Below are 22,390 nucleotides of genomic sequence, written 5' to 3'. Positions count from 1 at the left end.
AAAAAGAAGATTACAAATAATGACCTATCCTAAATTACAAGTCTAGTTTCATAAAGATGATTGAATCTGATGATCTTCATCTTCACTTGATTACACTCTTGATTCCCTGCACAAATCAAAGCAAAAACAGAATTAAGCCAAGTGGCAAAGCCACTTGGCAGGTGAAAAAGAAATGGAAAATTGTGGATATGGATCAGCTCTGCCGAGCTGATCATCTCCAAACCAAGTTCGAGCATCGAGTGCACACACACACAGCCACACCGCTCACCGTGCGGTGTGCATGCTCAACAAGACACACACGAGCCGGTGAGTCACCATAAGCTGCGGACCTTGCCGTCGACCGGAGAGGAAGGAGAAGGTCACATAAAAGCCTCCACAGTAAACCCTAGGCCATATTCATCGACAGGATTCACAGGGTAAGTCATCAAGAACACAAGAACATATGAACAGCCACTGCTGTTCAATCTGATAATTCATCACAGTACTGAATCAAGCCACACAAGGTTGCAAGGAGGAGCAGGGCAAGCACAAGCTCAATCCTGAAGCAATCCTCTACACCAACAAACAATCTAGGAGCTGGAGTGAGGTATACACCAAATCAACTCTGAGCAAAACCAAGTTTTGCTCATAAATAAGCATACAATGCATCACAGGAACAGAAGGGTAGAATACCCTATTTGTATCATCATTTGGCTATCAGCCATGTGATGCAAGCAAAACCAGGGTAAAACCATTAGGAATGGATCCAAGGGAACACTGATCAAGCCAACAGTATTAAGAAAAGGACTTATCCAGGGAAATCCAGACAAGGAACTAATCCCTATTTAGCTACCCGCATTCACCTAGTAACACACGGCTAGCAAAGCCATCGGATTAATGGACGGATATATGTCCGAGTATGATTTCAACATCAAATGATCTCGGCAGTCTATGAAGGACTACCGGAATTAGTGCACGAAGCATCCATGAGGTAGGAGCAACCATTTCTAAGCGGACAGAGCCCGCTAGGGTCACAACATGACTACCCAACCACATAGAAAATTCACCAAGGCATCACATCATTATCCGGAAGGATTCGGTATGAGCTAGGGTTCCCAACCGGTGGTTGGCATCCCTCTAGCTACATCAAATTCATCCATATGATCATTACTGATAAACAGTTCACATCATTTATCCATCTAGTAAAGTAAGGAATTACAGATAAATGAAACAGTAAAGTAACTAAAGCATCAACATCTTGCCAGTGAACCAATGGCTCACTGCAAGCATCAGATGATGCTTGGGTAAGCACTAGCACACACCGAAGCACAAATATAAGTGTCACACGGACACCGGGTGAAGCACCGATGAAGGCACAGGCAACAAGCAAGTGATGATCAATTGATCATCGGGGCACTGCTAAAGCATGCCGGGACAGGCTAGAGTCAAACACTCGGAATTCCACATGAATTCTATGAATTAAACAACCACGGATAAGCAACACTAGAATTACAGACTAGCACATAACCATTTTTATGGTTATAACCGAAGCAGATCATCAAGGAATTGATGTACATGAACAACAATTAAGCAAGGCCAAACCTACTATAAGCCAGGACTCAATAATCATCACATAAATAACACGACCTCTTGCTAAACGAGCAAGAACCACTCACGATAATGAGCCAGGGGAGCTAGAGCTTATTACAGCACATGTAAGCAAGCAATAACAGTGGCTGGTGACGCTCAGATAAGCATCTAGCCAAATAATAACATGTATAACCCAAGGATGAGCAGAGCCAAGAATCAAAGGAAGCACACGCCACAGTGATGTCTACGGGAGCTTCTATTCTTGTAGACAGTGTTGGGCCTCCAAGAGCAGAGGTTTGTAGAACAGCAGCAAGTTTCCCTTAAGTGGATACCCAAGGTTTATCGAACTCAGGGAGGAAGAGGTCAAAGATATCCCTCTCATGCAACCTCGCAACCACAAAGCAAGAAGTCTCTTGTGTCCCCAACACACCTAATAGGTGCACTAGTTCGGCGAAGAGATAGTGAAATACAGGTGGTATGAATAAGTAGTAGCAACGGCAGAAAAGTGCTCGCCTGGGACGAGTAAACAAGCGGTAGTAACGCAGCAGTAGTAACACGACGAGTAGTAAACAAGCGGTAGTAACTCAGCAGTATTTAGGAACAAGGCCTAGGGATTACACTTTCACTAGTGGACACTCTCAACATTGATCACATAACAGAATAGATAAATGCATACTCTACACTTTTGTTGGATGATGAACACATTGCGTAGGATTACACGAACCCTCAATGCCGGAGTTAACAAGCTCCACAATAATGCTCATGTTTAAGTAACCTTTAGTGTAAGATAGATCAACGAGACTAAACCAAGTACTAGCATAGCATGCACACTCGTCACCTTCATGCATATGTAGGAGGAATAGATCACATCAATATTATCATAGCAATAGTTAACTCCGCAATCTACAAGAGATCATGATCATAGCATAAACCAAGTACTAACACGGTGCACGCACTCGTCACCTTTGCACACATGCGGGAGGAATAAAACTACTTTAATAACACATCACTAGAGTAGCACATAGATAAATTGTGATACAAACATGCCGCAATCATAAAGAGATATAAATAAGCACTTCACTACACCATTCAACAGTGAATAAGTATTCTGTGAAATCTAGCCTAAGAGACCCACACGGTGCACACACTGTCACCTTTACACACGTGGGATGAGGAGTCTCCGGAGATCACATAAGTAAAACCCACTTGACTAGCATAATGACATCTGGATTACAAGCATCATCATATGAATCTCAATCATGTAAGGCAGCTCATGAGATTATTGTATTGAAGCACATAGGAGAGAGATGAACCACATAGCTACCGGTACAGCCCCGAGCCTCGATGGAGAACTACTCCCTCCTCATGGGAGCAGCAGCGGTGATGAAGATGGCGGTGGAGATGGCAGCGGTGTCGATGGAGAAGCCTTCCGGGGCACTTCCCCGCTCCGGCAGGGTGCCGGAACAGAGATCCTGTCCCCGGATCTTGGCTTCGCGATGGCGGCGGCTCCGGAAGGTTTTCGTGGGTTTCGTCAATTGGTATAGGGTTTTCCGATCCAGGGGCTTTTATAGGCGGAGAGGCGGCGCAGGAAGGTCGAAGGGGGCCCCCGGTGGCTCCCTCCGATTCTTCCCGGTGTTCCGGATGCTTCCGATGAAAATAGGAACTTTGGCGTTGATTTCGTCCGATTCCGAGAATATTTCGTTACTAGGATTTCGAAACCAAAAACAGCGAGAAAACGAGAACCGGCACTTCGGCATCTTGTTAATAGGTTAGTTCCAGAAAATGCACGAATATGACATAAAGTGTGCATAAAACATGTAGATAACATCAATAATGTGGCATGGAACACAAGAAATTATCGATACGTTGGAGACGTATCAGCATCCCCAAGCTTAGTTCTGCTCGTCTCGAGCAGGTAAAACGATAACAAAGATAATTTCTGGAGTGACATGCCATCATAATCTTGATCATACTATTTGTAAAGCATATGTAGTGAATGCAGCGATCAAAACAATGGTAATGACATGAGTAAACAACTCGAATCATATAGCAAAGACTTTTCATGAATAGCACTTCAAGACAAGCATCAATAAGTCTTGCATAAGAGTTAACTCATAAAGCAATAATTCAAAGTAAAGGCATTGAAGCAACACAAAGGAAGATGAAGTTTCAGCGGTTGCTTTCAACTTATAACATGTATATCTCATGGATAATTGTCAATGCAAAGCAATATAACAAATGCAATATGCAAATATGTAAGAATCAATGCACAGTTCACACAAGTGTTTGCTTCTTGAGGTGGAGAGAAATAGGTGAACCGACTCAACATTGAAAGTAAAAGAATGGTCCTCATAGAGGAAAAGCATCGATTGCTATATTTGTGCTAGAGCTTTGATTTTGAAAACATGAAACAATTTTGTCAACGGTAGTAATAAAGCATATGCATCATGTAAATTATATCTTATAAGTTGCAAGCCTCATGCATAGTGTACCAATAGTGCCCGCACCTTGTCCTAATTAGCTTGGACTACCTGGATTATCACCGCAATACATATGCTTTAACCAAGTTTCACAAAGGGGTACCTCTATGCCGCTTCGTACAAAGGTCTAAGGAGAAAGCTCGCATTTGGATTTCTCGCTTTTGATTATTCTCAACTTAGACATCCATACCGGGACAACATAGACAACGAGATAATGGACTCCTCTTTTAATGCTTTAAGCATTTGACAACAATTAATTCTTTTCTCATTAGAGATTTGAGGATATTTGTCCAAAACTGAAACTTCCACCATGAATCATGGCTTTAGTTAGCGGCCCAATGTTCTTCTCTCACAATATGCATGCTCAAACCATTCAACTCAGTGTAGATCGCCCTTACTTCGGACAAGACGAACATGCATAGCAACTCACATGAAATTCAACAATGAGTTGATGGCGTTCCCCGATAAACATGGTTATCGCACAACAAGCAACTTAATAAGAGATAAAGTGCATAATTACATATTCAATACCACAATAGTTTTTAAGCTATTTGTCCCATGAGCTATATATTGCAAAGGTGAATGATGGAATTTTAAAGGTAGCACTCAAGCAATTTACTTTGGAATGGCGGGAAAATACCATGTAGTATAGGTAGGTATGGTGGACACAAATGGCATGGTGGTTGGCTCAAGTATTTTGGATGCATGAGAAGTATTCCCTCTCGATACAAGGTTTAGGCTAGCAAGGCTTATTTGAAACAAACACAAGGATGAACCGGTGCAGCAAAACTCACATAAAAGACATATTGTAAACATTATAAGACTCTACACCGTCTTCCTTGTTGTTCAAACTCAATACTAGAAATTATCTAGACCTTAGAGAAACCAATTATGCAAACCAAATTTTAGCATGCTCTATGTATTCTTCACTAATAGGTGCAAAGTATATGATGCAAGAGCTTAAACATGAGCACAACAATTGCCAAGTATCACATTACCCAAGACATTATAGCAATTACTACATGTATCATTTTCCAATTCCAACCATATAACAATTTAACGAAGAGGAAACTTCGCCATGAATATTATGAGCTAAGAACACATGTGTTCATATGAACCAGCGGAGCGTGTCTCTCTCCCACACAAGCATGATGTAATCCAATTTATTCAAACACAAACAAAAATAGAAACAAACAAACAGACGCTCCAAGTAAAGTACATAAGATGTGACCGAATAAAAATATAGTTTCGGGGAGGAACCTGATAATGTTGTCGATGAAGAAGGGGATGCCTTGGGCATCCCCAAGCTTAGACGCTTGAGTCTTCTTGATATATGCAGGGATGAACCACCGGGGCATCCCCAAGCTTAGACTTTTCACTCTTCTTGATCGTAGTATATCATCCTCCTCTCTTGACCCTTGAAAACTTCCTCCACACCAAACTCGAAACAACTCATTAGAGGGTTAGTGGACAATAAAAATTAACATGTTCAGAGGTGACACAATCATTCTTAACACTTCTGGACATTGCATAAAGCTACTGGACATTAATGGATCAAAGAAATTCATCCAACATAGCAAAAGAGGCAATGCGAAATAAAAGGCAGAATCTGTCAAAACAGAACAGTCCGTAAAGATGGATTTTATTAGGCCACCAGACTTGCTCAAATGAAAATGCTCAAATTGAATGAAAGTTGCGTACATATCTGAGGATCACTCACGTAAATTGGCATAATTTTCTGAGTTACCTACAGAGAATTAGACCCAGATTCGTGACAGCAAAGAAATCTGTTTCTGCGCAGTAATCCAAATCTAGTACTTACTTTACTATCAAAGACTTTACTTGGCACAACAAAACACAAAACTAAGATAAGGAGAGGTTGCTACAGTAGTAAACAACTTCCAAGACACAAATATAAAACAAAGTACTGTAGCAAAATAACACATGGGTTATCTCCCAAGAAGTTCTTTTCTTTATAGCCCTTAAGATGGGCTCAGCAGTTTTAATGATGCACTCGCAAGAGATAGTATGTGAAGCAAAAGAGAGCATCAAGAGGCAAATTTAAAACACATTTAAGTCTAACATGCTTCCTATGCATAGGAATCTTGTAAATAAACAAGTTCATGAGGAGCAAAGTAACAAGCATAGGAAGATAAAACAAGTGTAGCTTCAAAAATTTCAGCACATAGAGAGGCATTTTAGTAACATGAAAACTTCTACAACCATATTTTCCTCTCTCATAATAACTTTCAGTAGCAACATGAGCAAACTCAACAATATAACTATCACATAAAGCATTCTTATCATGAGTCTCATGCATAAAATTATTACTCTCCACATAAGCATAGTCAAATTTATTAGTTGTAGTGGGAGCAAATTCAACAAAGTAGCTATCATTATTATTCTCATCAAGTGTAGGAGGCATAGTATAATCACAACAAAATTTACTCTCCATAGTAGGTGGCACCAAAAGACCACTATCATTATCATCACAAATAGGAGGCAAAGTATCATCAAAGAAAATTTTCTCCTCAATGCTTGGGGGACTAAAAATATCATGAAAACCAGCTTCCCCAAGCTTAGAACTTTCTATATCATTATCAACAATGGTGTTCAAAGCGTTCATACTAATATTACTACCGGCATGCAAAGAAGATTTCATAGGTTTTTTAATTTTCGCATCAAACAATCCATGTTTTAAATCAGGAAATAGAATAAGAAGCTCACTCTTGTACATTATGCCAAACTAGTGTAAACAAGAAACAACAAGATGCAATTGCAGGATCTAAAGGAAATAGCTTCGAGCACACACACAACGGCGCCTGGAAAAATACTTTACACGAGACCGTAGTATGAGTGCCTTTTTACCTTTCCTCCCCGAGCAACGGCGCCAGTAAAAGTGCTTGATGTCTACGGGAGCTTCTATTCTTGTAGACAGTGTTGGGCCTCCAAGAGCAGAGGTTTGTAGAACAGGCAGCAAGTTTCCCTTAAGTGGATACCCAAGGTTTATCGAACTCAGGGAGGAAGAGGTCAAAGATATCCCTCTCATGCAACCCTGCAACCACAAAGCAAGAAGTCTCTTGTGTCCCCAACACACCTAATAGGTGCACTAGTTCGGCGAAGAGATAGTGAAATACAGGTGGTATGAATAAGTAGTAGCAACGGCAGAAAAGTGCTACGCCCGGGACGGTAAACAAGCAGGTAGTAACGCGAGCAGTAGTAACGCAGCGAGTAGTAAACAAGCGGTAGTAACGCAGTAGTAGTTAGGAACAAGGCCTAGGGATTACACTTTCACTAGTGGACACTCTCAACATTGATCACATAACAGAATAGATAAATGCATACTCTACACTTTTGTTGGATGATGAACACATTGCGTAGGATTACACGAACCCTCAATGCCGGAGTTAACAAGCTCCACAATAATGCTCATGTTTAAGTAACCTTTAGTGTAAGATAGATCAACGAGACTAAACCAAGTACTAGCATAGCATGCACACTTGTCACCTTCATGCATATGTAGGAGGAATAGATCACATCAATATTATCATAGCAATAGTTAACTTCGCAATCTACAAGAGATCATGATCATAGCATAAACCAAGTACTAACACGGTGCACGCACCGTCACCTTTGCACACATGCGGGAGGAATAAAACTACTTTAATAACACATCACTAGAGTAGCACATAGATAAATTGTGATACAAACATGCTGCAATCATAAAGAGATATAAATAAGCACTTCACTACACCATTCAACAGTGAATAAGTATTCTGTGAAATCTAGCCTAAGAGACCCACACGGTGCACACACTTGTCACCTTTACACACGTGGGACGAGGAGTCTCCGGAGATCACATAAGTAAAACCCACTTGACTAGCATAATGACATCTAGATTACAAGCATCATCATATGAATCTCAATCATGTAAGGCAGCTCATGAGATTATTGTATTGAAGCACATAGGAGAGAGATGAACCACATAGCTACCGGTACAGCCCCAGAGCCTCGATGGAGAACTACTCCCTCCTCATGGGAGCAGCAGCGGTGATGAAGATGGCGGTGGAGATGGCAGCGGTGTCGATGGAGAAGCCTTCCGGGGCACTTCCCCGCTCCGGCAGGGTGCCGGAACAGAGATCCTGTCCCCCGGATCTTGGCTTCGCGATGGCGGCGGCTCCGGAAGGTTTTCGTGGGTTTCGTCAATTGGTATAGGGTTTTCCGATCCGGGGGCTTTTTATAGGCGGAGAGGCGGCGCGAGGAAGGTCGAAGGGGGCCCACACCCTAGGGGCGCCCCCTTGGCCGCGCCGGGGTGTGGTGTGGGGCCCCCAGGGCTCCCCTACGATTCTTCCCGGGTGTTCTGGATGCTTCCGATGAAAATAGGAACTTTGGCGTTGATTTCGTCCGATTCCGAGAATATTTCGTTACTAGGATTTCGAAACCAAAAACAGCGAGAAAACGAGAAGCGGCACTTCGGCATCTTGTTAATAGGTTAGTTCCAGAAAATGCACGAATATGACATAAAGTGTGCATAAAACATGTAGATAACATCAATAATGTGGCATGGAACACAAGAAATTATCGATACGTTGGAGACGTATCACACAGCAAGGCTAGCACAAGCATCAGAGCAGCATAGCAGCATACACACACACAACAAGTTAGGCGCAGCAGTAGCACAGCTAGAATCATGGCAAGCAGCACACGGCTATAAGAGTAGGCTGCAGGTGGCGGCAAGGCATGGCGGCATCTCCATCGGGAGGAGGGCCATGGCAAGAGCTGCTCGGAGGAAGAAGAGGAGAAGGCAAGAATGAGAGAGAGGAGAGGGTTGAAGAAGGCGTACACGGAGCGAGTAGCGCAAGGCGTGCCATGGCGGCACGGCGGCACGGGCCACCCACGGCAGCGCCAAGCCGCGCCTGGCTCGGCGGCGCCGAGCGTGGACGTCCCACGGCAACACCACCAGCAGCACCACGGTGGCACCATGGCGGCGCCATAGCACCTGGAGCGTCGGCGGCGGCAAGAACGCCGAGGCACTCCACGCCCGGAAGATCAGAGGCGAAGGGGGCGAGGCGAGCAAGCGGCGCAGCACGAATCGCCGCGGAGGATCTGAATCGCCGTCGAGTGGCGGTTCAGATGCGCCACATCTCGCCGGCGGCGATGGCCGGAGTCGGCCGGAACAATTCGGCGAAGGGGCGGCGACGCGTGCGTCGCCAGAGCTCTAGGGTTAGGGTTCGGACACGAGCGCGAGGTAAGGGAGTGAGCGACCGACCGCTCGGGTCGGTTGGACCCGAGCTGGTCTAGTCCAACCCACTGGGCTCCACTGACAGGTGGGCCCAGGGGCAATTCAGTCTTTTCCAAATTTCATTAAAAACCGAAACTTGGAAAATTCAATAGAAAATTGATAAAAGCACTAAAAAATAAGTAAAAATATGAAAATTAATCAGCATAAAATTCTCTATCCAAATAAAATATCAAAGAGAATTTTTGAAGACAATGAAGAATAAGTCTTAATTTGATGAATTAAAATAATGGTTTAAGTCACACATATTATTTTCAATAATGAAAATAAGTCCATTAATGCATTTGGACTTTAAAAACACCTTGACAACATTTCAAGGTTGTATTTTACTTTAAATCAAGTATCCTCAAATTATTCTTAGTATCAACCTCCTACATGAAATAATAACGACATCGGAAGGGGGGAACAAACCCTAAAAATGGAATCATGCATAATTGCTTCTTTAACCATTGCCCTTATCGGACAATGATGCTATTTTTCGAGACGAGAGGACAAGGGTCGGTCCATACCTTCCAACTGCAGAACTTTGCGGTGTTCGAGGCAAGTTCATCACTTGCTCATGTCATTTGAGTATCTTTATCAAATTACTTGCAAAGTATTATGGTTATCACTATTGCATAAAAATCAAAACCACTACTTTCATAACTATGAATATGACTATGTGGTGGGCAATGGAACCATGGATTGTGTTGATATGGTGGAGGTTCCATTGCACGGGTTTATATCCATCTAGGATTAAACAACAAATGTCGCCGATGATTCTTGTGCTTGTAATACCCGTGTTAACCATAAGATCCGGAGTGGGACGGAATAGTCAAAAGTGTTTCCACCTCTCGTTCATCAACGGATGCGCTTTACCGTAGACACTTGTATCCGTCGGGGCAAGCGGTTGGTCGGGGAAGCCTTAAGTCCCCACGGCATAGTCCGTAGACACTTGTCGCTCGAAGTGCAAGCGGTTGGGTGGGGAGGCCTTAAGTCCCCACGGTATTGCGGTCTATGATGGGTTGCAGCTACCGGCGAAGGAGTTTGGTTCGATCCCAAACTGTCGTCGTGGTCGGGGTCCACCCGTGAGTGGGAATAATGGGACCGGCGAGGACCCAGGGTCGGGGCATGCAACAAAGGGTGGGTGTTCGAGGTAGCGGAGGAACATGATTGGCTAGACCTTATACCGGGCCTCACACCGAAGGAAGTGTGGACGGGAAAGCTGCCCGGTTGGCACCAAGGTTAAGATCTCTTATGGGTAAAGCAACACACCTCTGCGAGTGTAAAGAGCGTGACTGTCACTCCCTGTTCGGGATTGAGGAACTGCGAACGCGGCCGGAAAGGAGCTCCATGAAGTTCTAGTAAACCGGTGAAGGCTGACGGACATAGCTCTTTGAAATAAAAGCAATCCCTTGAAGAAATGTTTACCAAAACCTGCATTGGTATTAGACTTTCTGGTCTAATATCGTAGCTAGTGCATGAAACACCTCTTATCTATAATGAACTTGTTGAGTACGCTCGTACTCATACCACTCTTAAATCCCATGCTTAGATTGTCTGAATCATCTGGAGGAGGACTACAACAGCAATGATGGAGCCGAGATCATCGGCTACGAGGAACCGGACCTCTCGGGAGGAGTTGAAGGCGTAGACTATCTCATAGTCTACGGATCCGGGAGGCTTCCGGAGGAGAACAAGCCTAGGGACATCCGCTAGTAGTAGTAACCGAGCAGTCTAAACTCTTAGTATTTAGCTGCTCAATGAAATAAATGTTTAGTTTAATGAAACTATGGTATTGTAAGTTAAGTTGGGTTCGCCTCGAACCCAGGAGTATTCCTCTTAGGACCCAAGAGGAGCTCCAAGTTGACATGTGTATGATGGTTGTAATAATCAATGAATGAGTTATGGACCCTGCTATGTTCTGTTGTACTACTCTGAGGGATGTAATATTTGCGGAATGGTACTTCGTGAATGTTATATCAACGACTGGCATACTACAACATGCAGTGGTATGCAGGGTCACCACAAGTTGATATAAGTTGGCATGTGTGGCGCCTATGCCATGGGCGCCACACATTGACTTTTGCTAAACCATGAAAAAATCTACCAAATTCCAACAGTTTTGAACACAACATTGCACAGAACATGTAGGACAGAGCATAGTGGTTCAAATAACACATAAGGTTCGACGACATCAAGGTTCCAATTACAATAAGGTTCAACGACATGAAGGTTCGAGAAGATCAAGATTCACACAACATCATGGTTCGACAACATAAAGGTTCGACAACAAGAACATAGTCAAAGGGACATCACTGTGTGGCAAAGGCTCCCTCCCCCCTCGCCTTCTTCTTCTTAGATTCTTCAGCCAATTCTTCCTTCTCCCTTATGTCACGAGCCAACTGAACCTGTTGTGGGTATACTTCATGGGTGTACCATCGACAGTGCCTAGATCCGGCAAGCCCGGGTGGCCCACAGATGGTGATGAGGCATGTGGCCCATCGGGCGGCCCGATTGTCGTTGATCATGAAGGAAGAAGTCCAGCCCGGGATCGGTAAGCCGGATCCGTACCGACATTAGGAGTAACCCGGATCCATGGAGGCCCATGAGGAACCTGGATCCGGTACGACGTATATGGAAGGCGGATCCGTGACGTGCACGGCAAGATATTGTACCGTAGTTAGGCTATCCGTAATCCGGCTAGGACTCTCCATGTAAACCCTAGATCCGTGCGCCTTTATAAGCCGGATCCCGGGAGCCCTAGAGGCACAACCACAACTCATTGTAACAACGCGAAAGCGCCCGGATAATTCCGGACAAGCGGCAGTAGGCCCCTGTCATCGTGCGGGTGTTCCGAAGCCGGGTAACTCGCGTACCACCGTCCCGTGTGCACTCCGCCCTATGGCCCCTACTTCTTCTCCCCCTCGTGAGGATCCCTCCTCCGAGGTACCGTCGATTAGGCAACGACGGTTGGCGCCCACCGTGGGGCCTGCGGCGTCTGGAGGCCGGAACCGGGAGGGTTCCGCCATGGGAAGCTACGACGACACCATCGCTGTGGGGCGTGTCCTTTACGCCGGAAATATGCCGATCGTCCCTCCGGATGAGTGTTGGATTCCGGCTAAAACCGACCCCGTCAAGCTCTCCATCGTCCCGGTTGGCGGCATACACATCTTCATCGGGGAAACCGTCGATTCCGACGGAAACCCGCTGGTAAGTAGCGCTGACGCGACCGCCGCTGAGCAGGACGCAGTCGCGAAGATCCGATCTGAGACGCAGGAACTTCGTAGCGAAGATTCCACCTTAGATGTGAAAAAATCAAAACCCACCCAATCCGCCCCTGAGCAGGAAATAACGGTGGAAGACCAATGCGGATCCGCTCGGGTCTCCCGAGTGTTAGAGAAGCAAAGGTGTCACTTCGTACACTTCTTGGCCCATACCGCCGGAACCGCCCCTCATGAAGTCGGAGCTGGTCCCGAGCAGGTCGAGGCCCCGGAAAACAACGCTGCTCCGGATCAGCAAGAGGCCGTCGGAGAAAGCGAAACTCCGGCTGAAGAGTCGATTTTGGGAAATCTAAGCCCAATCTCCGGAGACACCCAGTCCATGGACACTGAAGAGTTCGATCGCAAGGTGAAGGAATATGGATACGGCGGCCAGCCTGAAGTTGATTCCGCCCGGCCAAAGCAGGTACTTGCAACTGTAGCGGCGCTCGGAGAAAACGGATCAGAAGAGGCAGGCACCCAATCCGACCCTCAGCCATCTCACCACGGATCTCCGATGTCGCGGGATCGGCCCCGTAGGGATTCTTCCTCGGAGAGCCTCCTGTCGCCTGAAGAGATGGTCGCACAAGCGAGCATGGATGCGGTTTATCGCTCGGATATTCTTAATAAACCCATCACTCCCGAAGACGTGGAAGCTTTAGAAGCTAAAAGAGTGGAACTGCTGGCCACAGCCAAGAAGTTTAAGGACACCGCAGCCGCCATGCTGGAGGAGAGGAAGCATGCCGCAGTTTTTGTGGAAGACTTCATCCAGCGTGAGCAGGAGGTGGACGAAGGACTGGCGAAGGTCAAGGAACTCCGAAAGCACTGGGAGGACAAGATCGTTGAAGCTGATCGGGAGGTAGAAAAGGTCCGTCGGGAGTTGATAGCTCCCCGCAGGATCACCTTCGCAACTCCAACGGAGCAGCAGTCGTTCGCAACCCCAAAGGACAATATGACGAAAGCTGCAGAGATCCTGAAGAAAAGTGACGAGGAGATTGACATCAACTACCTACGCACGCTCGTCGCTTCAGCGGTTAAACAGCAGAGCAAGGCAGACACTTCGCGCAAACTGGAATCTAACCCGGAGCATTGCGTCTCCACCGCGCGAAGGACGCCCACGACAATCGCCATCGAGATGATGAATCGCGAACCGGATCCTCGGAACGCGAAGGAAAGCCAGGGAACACCCAAATCCGATCCCCGTACCATCAAAGACGCCACCGTCAGATCCGAGAAAGGGAAAGGACGCAATGTACTCTGGACGAGACAAGTACCGCAACGCCTTTCCTCCGCCTAATGGTTACCCGCGTCCCCCTCGCCGCCGTAGTCCAGCCGGAAACACCGGGCCTCAGGGGCATGGTGGAATTGTTATCCGCGACAACGTGCTGCCCTCAAGAAACAGGAGCAGGGAGCGCACGCCGGAACCTCGCCGGCATCAAAACAACGATCGTGAGCCCGAGCCTAGGAGGAGCCGGAATGAGGAGCGCGACCCGGAACCCCGCCGGAGCCGGAACGACCAGGGCAGCCAGCGCCACGGCGAAGGCAGCCACAGGAGCCGGAGCCAGCACCGGGAGGGACGGGGAGAATCTGGAGGCGGAAGCAAGAGGTCAGATCGGCCCCCTCGCAGGTCTCCCTCACCACCACCTAGCGGTGGCGGCGGAGGTGGAGGCGGAGGCGGTGGCCGGAGATCTCGCTCTCGCTCACAATCCCCCCGTCACGGTTCGCGCGACGCGCGGGAACGCCTCAACGAATACAGAACCGACTACATCGGACCAAAGTGCTTTGGCAGGATGATTCGAGAGGAACCAAAGCCAAGGAGCTCCCTCAAGCTACCCGGAAACCTGAAGCATTATGATGGCACCGAAAGGCCGGATACCTGGGTTGAAGATTACTACAATGCAGTAACCTTTGCCGGAGGAACCCCTAATATCGCCTACCGCATGCTCCAGTTGTGCCTTGTAGGTCCAGCCCGGATCTGGCTCAGTGACCTCGAGAAAAACTCCATCTTTTGCTGGTTTGACCTGAAGACCGCTTTCGAGAAACACTTCGAGGGCACCTACAAAAGACCCGCCACGGCAAGCGACTTGCAAGCTTGTATCCGGAAGAAGGGAGAATCCTCAAGAAACTTCCTCACACGATGGTTGGCATGCAGGAATGAGTGCGAAAACGTCGACCACACCACCGCCATGTACGCCTTCATTGGTGGACTACGGAGAGGCGGATTGCCGAGGCATAAGCTCACATGTTTGGCTAACGCCAATAAACCGACTTTGGATGAGATGATCTCCATTGCCGGCGACCACACTGCCGCCGATGACGATGCAGGCGGTGATATCGCAGCTACAGCAATCCCCCTGCACCAACAAAAGAAGAACCGTGATAACGGCAACAATAGCGGCCATAAACGCAAAAACCCTGATGACCAGAAGAGCGTCGGATCCGACATGGTCGCCATGGCGTTCCAACGCGGAGGTTCAGGAGGCGGAAGAGGACGCGGCCGCGGAGGCGGAGCCGGCGGGGGTCGCAGCGATGGCACCGAGGTCACCGCCGGCGGATCCCGCGCCCCGCAAACCTACGAGGAATACGGAGACATGCCCTGCTCGGCCCACTTGGATCCGGCTACGGGGAAGTCCACTCACACCAACCGCAAGCGCAAGTGGGTCAACGACCTAAAGAACGACCCGGAGGCAGGATACAAGCGAGCCCGGAAGCACCGCCCACGCGGCAAAGGAGGCAAGGGCAAGAACAAGGACAAGGAGGAGGACAAGCTCCGAGGCAATGGACGAGGATGATAACTCGCCGGATCCCAAAGCCGGATCCGCAGGTAAATCCAACCCCTTCGAGAAAAAGAGCGTGGGGGCTTACCACACCTTCCTCGGAACCCCAACGATCCGCGCTACAAAGTCAGCCTACCCGGATCCCGAACGCCACGGTTCTCGCTGTGCCGCGGTATGTCGGGTGGTCGGAAGTTCCGTGCACATTTGACAGGGAGGATCATCCCGCCATTGTGCCAAAAGAATACTACGCCTTGGTTGTAAGTCCCCGCATAGACGGGTATGACTTCTCCAAGTGCCTCATGGATGGCGGAGCCGGCTTGAACATCATGTACTCGGAGACTCCGGAACGGATGAACCTCACCAAGGAACAGCTCAAACACAAGCAACACTGAGTTTCACGGCGTGGTTCCGGGTAAGAAGGCGAACTCCCTCGGCAGCATTACACTTCCCGTGGCTTTCGGCGATGTTCACAATTTCCGCGAAGAAAAGATCACGTTTGAAGTTGTGCCCTTCAAGAGCTCCTACCATGTCATCTTCGGCAGGCCCACCTACCACAAGTTCCACGCAAGAGCGTGCTATATCTACAACAAGCTCAAGATTCCGGGTCCTAATGGTATGATCACCATAACCGGAGACTACAAAAAGGCTCACGAGTGCGAGTTGGGCGAAGCCGCCTTCGCAGAGTCTGTCATATCCGGAGAAGAGCTGAAAGGCTACAGAGCCGCGGTGGATCCGACTGAGATGCAAACCACCAAGAAGCAGATCTCCGAACAGAAAAACTCCTTTAGGGCCGCGATAGAGACCAAGTTGTTTGTTAGACGTCTTGGCGAGAAGGCGCTACCTCTGTACAAGTTGCTGAAGAAAACAGACAAATTTGTCTGGGACGACGCAGCTGACGCAGCTCTTCGAGGGTTGAAGGAAATACTTACCTCCCCACCTATCTTAGCAGCTCCAGGAGAATCAGAGCCTATGCTCCTTTACCTGGCAGCCACAAACAGGGTCATCAGCCTCGTCATCGTGGTGGAACGTCAGGAAGAAGGTCACGAATATGGAGTCCAAAGGCCAGTTTATTATATCAGCGAGGTCCTTACGGAATCCAAACAGCGCTACCCTCACTTTCAAAAGCTCGCCTACGGAGTATTCCTGGGCAGCAGGAAGCTGAGACATTACTTCCAAGAACATCCAGTAACAGTCATGAGCAAAGCTCCGCCGTCGACGATTCTCAACAACGCCGACGCAACAGGACGCACAGACAAAATGGGGCATTGAATTATCCGCCTTCGATATCGGCTACAAAGCCGGAACTGCGGTTAAATCATAGGTCTTGGCGGATTTCGTTGCAGATTGGACGAAGCTCCGGATGCTAATTTGGAGCCGGAACCGAAAACATGGGTAATGCACTTCGATGGATCCAAGCAGCATCAAGGCTCGGGAGCCGGAGTCACCCCGAAGTCCCCTACCGGAGAAGAACTGCGATACGTTCGCAGATCCACTTCGAAGCTACAAACAACATGGCGGAATACGAGGCTCTACTACACGGATCGCGCATCGCTAAGGAAATAGGGATCAAGCACATCATCCGTTGCGGAGATTCCGACCTGGTGGCACGACAAGTAGCCGGAACCCGGAACGCCGTGAAATTCCGTCATGGCGGCTTACAGAGACGAAGTTGACGAGATCGCCAAGTGCTTTCTAGGATACGAAGTCAAGTATGTCCGGAGAGATGACAATACAGCGGCAGATATGCTATCCAAGCTCGGATCCGGCAGAAAACCAATTCCGCCTGGAATCTTCCTGGAGCATCTTCGGATACCCTCGGTGAAGGGCGCTAACCCGGAAAACCCAGAGGTGGCAGTGTCTCCGGCCAGAGAGGTGCTGGCTACCATTCCGGCTTGGACACAGCCTTTCCTGGACTACCTCATCGATCAGAAGTTGCCGGAGGACGAGGTCCTCGCGCGCCAGATCATCAGACGAGCAAGATCCTACACAATTGTTGATGGACAGCTCTACAAACGAAGCGCAACAGGGGTGTTTCTCAAATGCGTCTCCAATCAAGATGGCATTGAAATCCTCAGAGAGATCCACGCAGGGGATTGCGGGCACCATGCCGCCCCAGGTCACTTGTTGCAAAAGCTTTTCGGCTAGGCTTTTATTGGCTTACAGCTAAAGAAGATGCTGACAAGATAGTCAAGACCTGCCGAGGTTGTCAGTACTACGCTACTCAACCAAACGCTCCAGCCCAAGAGCTGAAGACCATACCTATCACCTGGCCATTTGCGGTCTGGGGGCTTGATATGGTTGGTAAGTTAAAAAGATCATCTCCTGGAGGTTTTGAATACCTATTGGTCGCTGTTGACAAATTCAGCAAGTGGATCGAGGCAAAGCCAGTGAGAAAAGCCGACGGTGCCACAGCACTAAAATTTGTCTGCAGCCTCGTGATGAGATTCGGCATCCCACACAGCATAATCACAGATAATGGCACAAACTTCGCTCAGGGAGAATTGAAGGATTATTGCGAAACAATGGGAATTCGATTGGACCTCGCATCTGTGGCTCACCCACAATCCAATGGTCAAGTTGAAAGGGCAAACGGTCTAATATTATCAGGAATCAAGCCACGCATCGAGGAACCGCTGCGACGAGCAGCAGGAGCCTGGGCTGATGAGTTGGACGCTGTCTTGTGGAGTTTACGAACTACCCCTAACAGGTCAACAGGGTTCACCCCATTCTTCCTGGTATACGGATCCGAAGCCGTGATTCCCTCCGACATCATCCACGATTCGCCGCGAGTTTCCGCCTATAATGAAGAAACAGCTGACGAGGCCAGACAGCTATCTGTGGACCTGATCGAGGAAGCTCGGAACCTAGCTGATCAGCGCTCCGCCATCTACCAGCAGAAGCTCCGACGCTATCACAGTCGTCGAGTTCGGAAACGCTCCTTCATGGCAGGAGACCTGGTCCTCCGCCTTCGACAGGTGAAAGACCATAAGCTGCAATCTCCATGGGAAGGACCCTTCGTCGTTAGCAAAGTGCTTCATAACGGGTCGTACAACCTTGTTGATTTCCGCGAGCCGAGGGATAGACCCGCTAACTGGCGCCGGAAACGCAAGCGTGAGGATCCGGATGACATCTACGATGAAACAGATCGCCCTTGGAATATCGCACAGCTACGTCCTTTTTACACTTAGCATATTTCTTCCGAGTTACAAACTCTGTAATAGTTATACATGATCAATGAAATAAAGCTTATGGTTCACTCTTTGAGTCTTTTACCTCCTTTACTTGTTCATTTTTAGATCGTGTATGTTTTCCGACTAAAACCGCGAGCTGGATTTTTCCGCCTAGGCGTGTATAAAAGTTGTGATTTTCAAAAATCGTCCTTTAGGACGTAAGCTTAAGTTTTCCGATTAAGTTGTTGTCCGTTGCGAACTCGTGGATTCCTAGTAGCGATTTCCGGCACCTATGCTTGGGGGCTTGTTTCCGCGGTTATTGACGGATTGCCATTGGGCTTCGTCGCCGGCGCGAGCGTTTCCGGCTAAGGTCTTCCGGCTCGCGGAAGGTCAAGCGGGCAAGCCGGAAAACAACGAAGTCAGCACTTGCTTTCCGACATAAAACGAAACATGCACATAACATTAACGGATAGCAGGATAAGTGTTTCCGCCCCATGCATAATCGTTTTGTTCCTAGCTACTTAAGAATTTAAATCTTATTACAAACCCACTCTGGGGCCAAAATGATGCAACTTGTTTCATTGTTTAAAACAGGAACTCTATTCGGAGTCCTCCTCTTCAGATTGCTGGTAGGTGGAGCCGTCGTCGCTGTCACCAGATCCGGCTTCGGAGTCGTCGCCAGAGTTTCCTCCGGAATGCTCGCTGCTTGACCCGGATCCTTCCCCGTAATACTCCGGCTCACCCGCTTCTTCCTCTGCATCGGAAAATCCTTCGGGCAGATCATGCTTGTTATACCAGAACGAGTGATCCACTCGCCTGACAAACAGCTGCTCGTAGCCTTCGGTTTCCGCGAGGAGGGCGCCCATGTCGGAATCCCCAGGGGCTCCGCGTGCAACATCCGCCGAGGTTGAGAGAGGGGAAGTGAGCCTTGCAGGTGGCCAAGACTAGGGAGGCGGCTCCGCGTGCTGAAGACTTTTTCCAGTCCTTGATGAAGTCCGGCACCTGTCGCATAAGTTTGGTCATCGTATCGATGACTGTGGTTTTGGCCTTTTTCAGAGACAGAGCCGTGGCGATTCCGCGGCAGGCTTCAAATAGCGCGTCAATTGAACTCCGCGCTTCATCGTATGCCTCCGTCCTCTTAAGGTTTGACTCTTTTGACCATTCAAAGCCAAGGCTTGCTGTGGAAGAAAGAGGTTCAGTTCCGTTAGAGAGAAAACATACAAGATGGTCGGAGCAACGACACGGAAAAATGCTTACGGAAGATAAGATTGTCAATGGCCTCCGCCTCCTCCTCCAGAACTCTGTTCTTGGATATCACGGAGAGCACGCGGCCTTGGCTTTTCTCCAGTTTGTCAATCAGCTCCGCCTTGTCGCGGGCATGCTTCTCGGAGAGCTCTTTCCTCGCCTCAGTCTCCTTACTAGAGGATTCTTGAATGAAGGTTTTGAGGGACTCGTTCTCCGCCTCAAGCACCTTGACTTTGGCGGAAAGCTCATCGAACGAGGAGTGCTTGGCAGTTTCTTCTGAAGGCAGAAAGTTGCACATATTATGCATCCTGAACAACTATGACAGCACAAAAAGTGAAGACCCGGATCTCGTACCTTTAAGGCGGGTCTCAAGCAGCTGGATAGCCTTTTGGCTGTTTTCCGCATTCTGGCGCAGCCCCTCGATCTCCGTGATTTTCTCTAGCACGTGAATGCGCAGATCTTCGTGCAATTTCCGCGTGGTCTGCGAAGCAGCAGGGAGTTAGCCGGATATTTAAAATCTTGGGGCTAGCGAGGAATTCAGTCTTTGAGGTATAAAATTTTTAAATTTCCGTCTAAAATACATTCTGGGAAAGCATCGGATAATACATGTTACACGGAACTATATCACCCAATGCTTGGGGGCTAGTATTACCTGCCGCACTTCCTTGTGCTTGGCGAAAAATTCCTTCGAGCTGTCCTCCGGCTCGGCAAGATAACCCACCTCCTCGTCCGGTTTTCCCCATACCTTGTTCAGCATGGCGGAAACTTCCGCGTGACGTTGTGCAAGGGTAAGCTTTTGGAGGGACGGAGTTGGTTGGAGGCTGACTCGGGTCGCGTTGGTAACTTGGAGGAGCTTAGCCTTTTGCTCCTGTTCTTCTCCGATGGGCCCCGCGAAGCGGAGCTTGGCTGATCTGGCGGAGGAATGGGTGAGGAGGTCCCCTTGGCGGAGTCGCCATGATGAGCGGGATCTTCAGGAAGGTCATCAATGTCGATGATATCCTTTGGATCCGGCTTGGAGGCGGAGGAAGCCTTGGGCGGAACTTCAACCTCAGGAGTAATAGGAAAAGAAGCCGGAGATGGCCTGGCTCTCTTCTTGAGGACCCTTGGGGCCTTGGGGGGCTGGCTTCCGGAGCTTCAGGAAAAACATAGAAGTATAAGAGCGAGCGTTAAACCAGAACTTGGGTCTCGGAAGTAGATGCTTACCCGGAAGGCTTGAAGAAATGCTGGATGGCAGGCTGCCCCTTGTTGCTGGTATTAATCAGCGAGAGGCGCTTCTTTTCCGCCTCCAATTTCCGGGTAGCCGCAATGCTGAGCACTTCGCGGGCGCGTTTCGCATGGGGGCTGGAAGGAGCCGGCTTCTTCCTCTTAGCGGGGCGGGAAGCCTCGGGAGCTTCCGCCTCCGATGCGGCTTCCGGATCCGCGTTACCGGTGGATGGGACTCGGAGGAGAGTTCCGAGTTCATTTTCCTCAAGCGCCTCGAGCTAATGCAAAATTAAACACCTAGATAAAAAAGTTTGAAGAAAAACAATAAACCAAAGTCAAGACGACGTACCGCGGTTCCGGATCCATCCGTGTGGATGTCTTTGTTGCATACGTGAACATGGAGTTCACGCGGGACCTTGATGAGGACCCGGATCCTCTTGTCGATGGCGTCGGCGGAGAGATTGTCTTTGGTGGCGCGCATTGGATCATCGCGCCCTGTGTATTCAAACATCAGGCGGTCCCTTTGTTGGAGCGGTCCGGATCCGCTTAGTAAACCGAGGAAAGGGTTAAGTCCTTCCCCGTCAGCCCCTCCTCCGTGAGCTTGCGGATCCGCCCGACGGCGCGGGTCACTTGAGGCGAGTCGGAGAAGTGGGGGCAGTGCGTCCATGACGGAAGCTCGGTGGCGGGGCAGTTCTTAAAAGGCGGAAGTTTCTTTTCACTCGCGGGGTCGGAGACGTCCTTCAGATAGAAGAAACCCCCGGACCAGTACCTTGCGGATTCGTGGCGGTCGGTGGGGGGGTAGACGCGGCCCGGGCGGATCATAAAGGTGATGGATCCGCATGTAGCGAGTTCGGCGGATTGCCGGATCCTCTCCTTCTTGACAGAGAAAAAGTATTGGAACAGAGAGATCTCGGGGTTACCCGGAGATGGCCTTCGCGAAGGTGACGTGGTTGCTGATGGCAAGCACGCTGTTTGGAGATATGTTGTGGGGTTGGAGTCCATACGTCTTCGAATCTCCGGGAAGAAGTCCGAAGGCGGAAATGAAAATCCGCGCTCCACCGGCGCCTTCGTCGGCACCATCTCGTCGTCCCTCGGAGCCGGAGCTAGTTCATTTGGAACCGACCTCCAGCTTCCGGGTTGCGTAAAGCCCTCCGACTCGAGGTTCTTCAACTCCATCTCGGTGGTGGTACGGGGCCACCATTTTCCTTTAGCTTCGGAATCTCGCTTCCGAGCTTTCGACTTCTTTGTGACCTCTTCCGCCCGGTGCTCCGTTTGACCCGCCCGGAGGCTTTTTCCGGGTGAGCGAGAGGTCCCCTCGGCCTCTTTGCCGGAATCCTTTGAAGGATCCAGCCTGGACTGGAACGAAGGGAGGAGGGGCGGAGGAGATTGGGGTCGCCATGATTGGTTC

Source organism: Lolium rigidum, chromosome 1, assembly GCF_022539505.1.
Source record: "Lolium rigidum isolate FL_2022 chromosome 1, APGP_CSIRO_Lrig_0.1, whole genome shotgun sequence".
Classification (NCBI taxonomy): domain Eukaryota; kingdom Viridiplantae; phylum Streptophyta; class Magnoliopsida; order Poales; family Poaceae; genus Lolium; species Lolium rigidum.
The sequence above is the reverse complement of the archived record's forward strand: the minus strand, read 5'-3'. Positions refer to the sequence as shown.